Here is a 7,746-nt window from a genome sequence, read left to right as displayed (position 1 = left end):
CCAACAAAAAGGCATTATTGGGGACCGAAAGGGAAACAACAACCCTTAATGGGATTTTACCCAAAAACCTAGTTGGGAAGGTGTCTCTTTAGCTTTAAATCTACCAAGAAAATGAACTACTTCTAAAAGCTACCAAAACCTAACGTCATCGCTCATAGTAAACTATTATAGGGTCAGTGTAGACAAACACAATCACTTAACCCATGATTACTTAAAAGCAAGCAGGTGGAAGTGATTTTATCCATGTTGTGATTCTATTACCCAGAAATTGGATTTGATGTATTTGGAATGTTTTTATTTGTATTTAGTAGCAAAGGAACCTTTGGCTTCATTAATAAACTCTTTTGATAGTTTATTTTAGTATCATTCATTGTCTCGATATTTTTTTTCGTGGTCGTGATTTATTGCTAGCACTTCTAACTACTTTTGTAACTTTAGAGAATGCTCATTTCATGTTTAAGAAATAATCCTAAGGCTAATGTTCTCTAAAATTGAGAAGTACTCACTGCGGATAAACAAAAATGATCATTTCAAATACATTAACACGAAGGTTTACAAAACCTAGCCATCGATATTCATATCATTTATATGGTAGATTGGGTCTCGACTTCCCTATTGACAATCCTTAGAAATCAAAACTTGCAATCACCTTATTTGCTTCATGCCTATTCGTGGTTCTAGAATTGCACCATATGTCCAAGGATTTAAACATATGGGCATTCTTAACTTGGTAGGAAAGGTTCCGAGTGTCTAAAATCGCATCACTGAAACATCACATTTCTTATGGTGTGCCTTTTACACTACACTTTTGTAGGGCTTCTCAGTGCTTGAGCCAGCGACCATGAATGCATCTTGCACTCATTAAGATAATTGAGGATATTATGTTAAGCATAGAATATAGTTAAGTCATATTAATCACATTAAGCAGTTGGTTCACTTTAGGTGATGGCAAGATTTGGAAATTATTGCATGGATGCGGCTTGACAACATTCACTCCCTGCAAACTTATTAAAATTTCCTCTGAAATTTCAGTTTGATTTCAATCATAATTTATGATTTTATACTTATTTTGGGACCATGTATTTGCATAAATATTCAAAATTACAATTGTTCAATAGCCCAATGTATGGTTCAATCAGTCATACTTTCTTGTTCTAAAATATCGATGTTCATTACAAGTTAGTAGTAGCAATTATTGAGGTTTTATTTGTAAAAATATCTTAACAAATTCCTAAAAGAAATTCCATCTATTGTCTTTAATTTTAGAACATTCCAATTTACCATGATTCTCCTTTCTACTTTGTTTCTAAAAAAATTTCAATATTTGAGTTATGTAGAGTATTGTAACTTACACTTTTAAATTCTCACATATTTTACTTCTTGGCCATGTTTATCTCTCTAGAGACACTTTAGGTCCCTAAATACTTCTTTGTGTGAAAAATATAGTAGGTCCCAATACAATTTTCTTATTTTTGCTTGGGAAGAAATAGAGAGGAATTTATAATTTTTTACAAAACCTTTAATTTTTGGAAACTTATTAATTGTACATATATTAATGTCTATAGACTTATGCTATAAGTCTCCTCATTTTGACAATCTTATTATGTCTAAAACTAATGAAATTAAAGCATGAGTGTGTAGACTATGTTCTTGCATACACAAGGAATATGTTGGGCAAGAGTCTATGTGTAATAGGATAGATCCTATTACTGTGCACAGGGTGGGGCAAAATCTAGCATTTAGCTCTGTATATGTCTGTCATAGTTTTTTTCTTTTTTTCTTTAGCGTAAAGGTGTTATAGGAAGAATGCAAACCACCAAGCCTATTGAAATTCCTAATTTAGGACCTAAAGCTCATTGATACCCTATAGAGGTGGGTTGGATCTTAGGCCATAATACTTGAACATAGAGCTCCAATACCATTTGCCACATACGTTCTTGATCCAATATTAAAACCGCATATTTTGTTCCTTCACTAAATTTAACTTGGCTTAAACTTATATGCAATAGTTGTCATATCCGTCCATATAGAATCATCCGATAGACAAAGTTAATACCCGTAATTCTACACATGCATACATCACATCATAGTGGAAGTCATCAATTATGATCATTCAAGATCTTACAGTCAAGTTCCATTCCTCTGAGGATTTAACACAAGGATTAATGGAGACATTATCATAAATACACTGTAGTTAACTTTTCGATATAACATGTTCATAGTCCTATTGGTGTATCTTATGCAATACTAACCATAGTCAATAAATATTTAAGATGATCTTTAGTACATGCAATTCATAGTGCAAAAGGCCTAGCATGGATAACCTGAACCACTAGCTCTATGATGGCAACATTAAAACATAATTATTCATCCTACCTAGTTGTTTCATGCATCATTATTCAATTATCTTTCTACACAAAGATCACACATGCAGCTATACACATATGCTGAGAGAATTCGACAATATACAAGGTAAGGAACAACATACAACAAATCCCATGCAATGGAATTCTATAAGAGAAATTGAAATAATGTCACATGGAAAACCAAGCACTGCCACCCAACCTAGAACTTCTTGCTTCCAGTTCACCCTCGAGTAAAGAGTTCTTTTCATTGATAAACTACATCATGTTGATCTCTTACATGGGTATTTAATACCCTCTTTCATGATATGGTGTCCATTAGTACCATCATGCTTTTATGCATCTGTCTATCCATTTTCCTATGCTTTTCCTAGAAAAGCTCGACTTTATCTCCCGCGAGGATTTTGCTCATCAAATCTTGCCTTTTCTTGGGCAAGGCTTTTATGCTTTTTCTCAACTTAGCATCTTTCTCCAGCTAAGTAGTTTAATGGATATTTATCTCAAAATTCATTAATCTCATCTAGATATGGATCTAGAAGTCTTATTATGAATATTATCGATTCCCATTCACCAATGGGATTTGGCAAGAATCTCCTCTCTTGGTGTCTTTCTTTTCTAAGTGATTAATTATTTTATTTATTTGATAATGTATTTGCTTTTATTGTTACACGTCAGACCTACTTTTTCTCATCTTAGGTTAGCAAAGTTTTACATACAAGGGAGGGGTGTTACATATATGCAATTTTAAACAACACAGAAAATACAAATTTAAATAAGCAAACATACAATTATTAAATTTTTAAATATGAAACACAAATACAAATTCAAATACAGAAATACATAATATATAGCTCCAAGTTGTAACGAACCTCCTTATCCTACCCTGGAATTTAGTTGCTAAGATCCCATTCTGTAAAGTTTCTTTATTTTTTCTATATTTAAACGTTAAGATGCAATACTAACAAGGGTATCTTTAGCTTTCCCTTAGACCATCATTAGTAATTCTATAACGAACTCCACAATCATTATCAATTTAATAATAGAGTGTTTTGGTATCTTCTTTTAACCTTATTGTCAAGGCTTATGTGTGAGATTTCTAGTAAACATGATTTAGTAGATGAAGTTGGAACTAATCATAACATGCAACCTATAATAATTTCCTTACCTACATCAATGATATTAATTAAACTCTACTATCATGTTCATCGATCATTATTATAGGTCTTGTTTCCATCATGCATAAAGAATTGGTTAATTAAATACAAATCTTAAATAACACATTATATAGGTAACGTATCTCATACACACACTAGGTACTGGCAGAAACCTGGTGATATTCAAGTCAATTCCACTGGATATCTTACAGACCTATATATGCATAACTAAAAATATGTACCATTAATTCCTTACACTGCATGCAGAAGCATCTAATTTCATTATGCACGACATAGACCATGGTGAAACCTTGATAATACTATGGGAGACACTCCTCCATAATTGTTCCACATGCATGAACATCTGCAAAACACTAAAGCATGCTACTCTTTCTTACCACTGCCAGGACAGTAAGTGAAGGGGGGTGGATGAAAGGATTGATTTAATTATTGATCGTCCACCATCTTCCCATGACATCTCAGGTGGCTTGAATATCAATCAAGTAGGGTGTCTGCATAACCCATTGTCCTTGGTGTGTTGAACTTATCAAAAATTTCATCATCAGGCTATCTTGCCCTATAGACAAAAATGAACACTGGAATGCAGCAAGCACTGTAATACAAAACACCTGTGAGCACGTCATCCTCCAGTGCATGTGTACATAGATGATGTATCACAAACAAAGAATATTATTTAAGGAATTTACTTGCTCTTTCTTTATACTGACGTTCAAATGGTAATTACGCGTAGGGAGGGTATGACGTTGAAGGGATTTTTTCTTTATGTGTGATTATTCCTATTCTAGAAACAACTCTAGATTTATGAATAAAAAAGCAGAATCTGTGGGATGACAATCCACTAAATTTTTTTTAAGGCATGTCACCAAATGGGCCTTATCCTTTGAACAATTTTGTGGAAAGCTAAACCATTAGCAATCGCCTTAAGTTCAATAGATAAGGCAACCAAAGAGGGCATTGTTACCAATTGGAAAGGGACACAGATGAATTTCCTCAGTTAATCAATTTGAAAATTAAGTTTGTACTTTAAATCTAGCATCTTGTGCTTTAATTCCAGCATTTAACATTTTTTTGTTTTATACCTCGATTTACATGTTTTTAGGTATTACCCCACTAAGGCTCCCTCCTTCATCTGCTAATTGCCTCAACCAAGGTATACGTATAGTGAGTTCCAATAACAACTCTAAGGGTTTCAAACGATCTTCATGAGGTTGGGTAGGAACCATGAACCATTTCAACAAATATGATCCCAATATGTATTTATTCGAAAGAAAAAATATCTCACGAGTGAATTCTCTTGGCAGAGCTAATTCTGTTTTCACAATAGTTACGAAAATAGCAATAGATATAGCTACCACTACAATGGAGGGACTTGAGGAAATATCCTCAACTATTAATTTTTACAAGTTTCCTACAATATTCTTCAGTTTCTTGGATCCTACCATCTCAAATTATTCCAATTCTCTAAGATCTGTATGACAAGGTGGGACTCGCACAGAATGTGGAGAGTCTCTATGTACTTTGTCAATGTCTCTATGGCGTATCGTATATCTATGTAACGTGGAGACAAGTAGGAGTCCCCATGTGAATTCTATGGACTCGGCGCCATATGATTTATTTGGCATCGTTCATGGCCATGTAGATATGGCACATATATTTGTTAATCTATTCTAGAGTTCACAAGCACAAGCTAATACACTCATCTATTGTCAGTAATCCAAGAAGCTCCTTGTTGCTCAAGTATTAATGCATTGTCCTAAGCGAGACTTGTGATTTACCTTTCTAAATAATCTATCAAGGAACTTGATATTAAAGAATCAAGATAAAAATATTCATGGCTTCTACTATATTCAATGAGACCACAGAATGGATGACTAGTCATATCAACAAAAAGGGATTCGGTGTCTAGACTGAATGATATTCCAGGTATCTCTCCGAAGAAATCAAATTCCAAAATCAAGTTATTGTCCCCAACATTTTCTTCGTGCCTCCATGGATTTGGTTATTACGATTTCACTTTTAGTTGTAATGTGTAAATTGAAAATATACACATTCATATGAAAATTAATTCTACTAACTAAAGCATCTTTGCATATATGAACATGAGAAAATGTATTAAACAAGAAGCTTATATGAACACGTGGAGCACAAAATGTTATTTGCTGGCTACATCCATAACACACTTGCTTGAGTTGACTCGTGATATTTTGTAACTATTTGACTCGTGGTATTGTGTAATTTAGATAGGATGAAGGTTTGGTTAAAAGGAAAAACTTCTTAATCATTTAATCTATCCCTTTATGCAATTTGAAACACAATTCGTTACATTCTTTGACAAGAAATATAGAAGTTTCCTCTCCCCAGTAAAATACCCTGTTTTGCCATACAAAAATCCATCATTTTACACAAACCTAGTTCAACCTTATCTTCGATTTCAATATAATAGATATATATAGCATAACATATATATTCGATAACATATGTGTGTGTGTGTGTTATTGCTTCAACACCCACCTCCAATAAATCATTTAAAAATTTAATTTCAACGGTTATGAATTATAATACCTTAAGACACTACTCTAGAACTCATTGTAATAGAACCTAATAACAACTCATTTATATCTTATAGAGGTGGATTGACCCATAGGCCAAAACGTTTGAAATTAGAGCTCCAATACCATTTCTCACATACCCCTTGGGCACCAGACCACTAACTAACTACTTTGCTTTAATTCATCCATGATGTGGACCTTTAGGTTCCATTAATGGACTTATTTACTACAGCACAAATAAACCCTTCAACAGTTATTGTACATACATTACTACTCGGATGGAAGAATCAATCATGGTCATTCAACATGATGAGATTATGCATTCATAATTTCAGTACTTTGATGACTTCATACAAGTATTAATGGAATTGTTAGCATAAATACACTATTGGTAGCATTGCCATATATCATTGTCTTAATCCTACAAGCATAGCTGAAAGAATACTAACATATATCTTATGCTATACGAGCGTCGGTAGATGCAATTCACTCGATAATGCATAATGCATAGCATAGATAACCTAAACCATATGTTATACATTTTCAAGCCTTAGACATTAATTATATATATATAGTATCTCAAGCATAACTGTTCACCATCTTAAAAACTGAGATAGCACATAAGTTTAAAGATGTGACAACATAAAAATTATTGCATAAAGGCCACATATTATGTTCCTTCACTAAATTTAACTTGGATTACATTTATGTACAATAATTGTCACATGTATTCATATATAATCATATCATAGCAAGGAAAAATCAAGGAAATTCTTTGATATGCTAAATAAATTGACAACATAAAGGCTAAGGAGTGAACGTGCAGGACATCCCATGGAAACTAGATTATTTGAAAGAATGTCACTAGGAAAACTGATCACTACTGACCAACCTAGAACTGTCTTCTTCTAGTTGACCCTTGAGCAGATATTTCTTGCCATAGATCAACTGCCTCGTGTTGATCACTTCAATGGGATTTTAGTATGCTCCTTCATGATATGGTTTCCATTAGTAGCCTCTAGCTTTTATGGATCTTTTTATTTGTTTGCCTAGGTTTTTCCCAGAAAAGCTCGCCTTTCTCTCTTGCGAGGCTCTTCCTCATAAAATCTGGCCTTTCTCTTCCACACGACTTTTATGTTTTTCTTAAATTAGCATATTTCTCCAGATAACTAGGTTAATGGATATTTATCTCCAATCCATTAAGGTTATCTAGAATTGGATCTGGAAGTCTTATCATGAAGCAATTATCCCTTGCCGTTCACCAATGGGATTTGGTAAGAATATCATCTCTTGGTGTCTCGGTTTTCCAAGTGATTAAATTATTTTATTTAATAATAAAGTATTTACTTTCCTTGTTACACATGAGACCTAGGTTTTCTTAACATAGGTTAGCAAAGTTTTACATACAATGGAGGAGTGTTACATTATTATTATATATTAATGATAATAATAATTTACGTATGCTAACTTTAACATTATATATATTAAAAAAATGTTTAAATTTCGTCAATGCTAAGGTGTAAACTATATATATATCCTCTATCATTGCAAAATGTACATTTTAGAAAAATTCTAATTAAATATTACAAGAAGACATAATCACTTTTTCTATACGCGTTAATGATTGAATCTTTGTAATATAGAATGGACTACCATGGC

Source organism: Pinus tabuliformis, chromosome 7 (assembly GCF_031772625.1).
Source record: "Pinus tabuliformis cultivar Carrire ecotype Pingquan chromosome 7, CPIR1, whole genome shotgun sequence".
NCBI classification, from domain to species: domain Eukaryota; kingdom Viridiplantae; phylum Streptophyta; class Pinopsida; order Pinales; family Pinaceae; genus Pinus; species Pinus tabuliformis.
The sequence above is the reverse complement of the archived record's forward strand: the minus strand, read 5'-3'. Positions refer to the sequence as shown.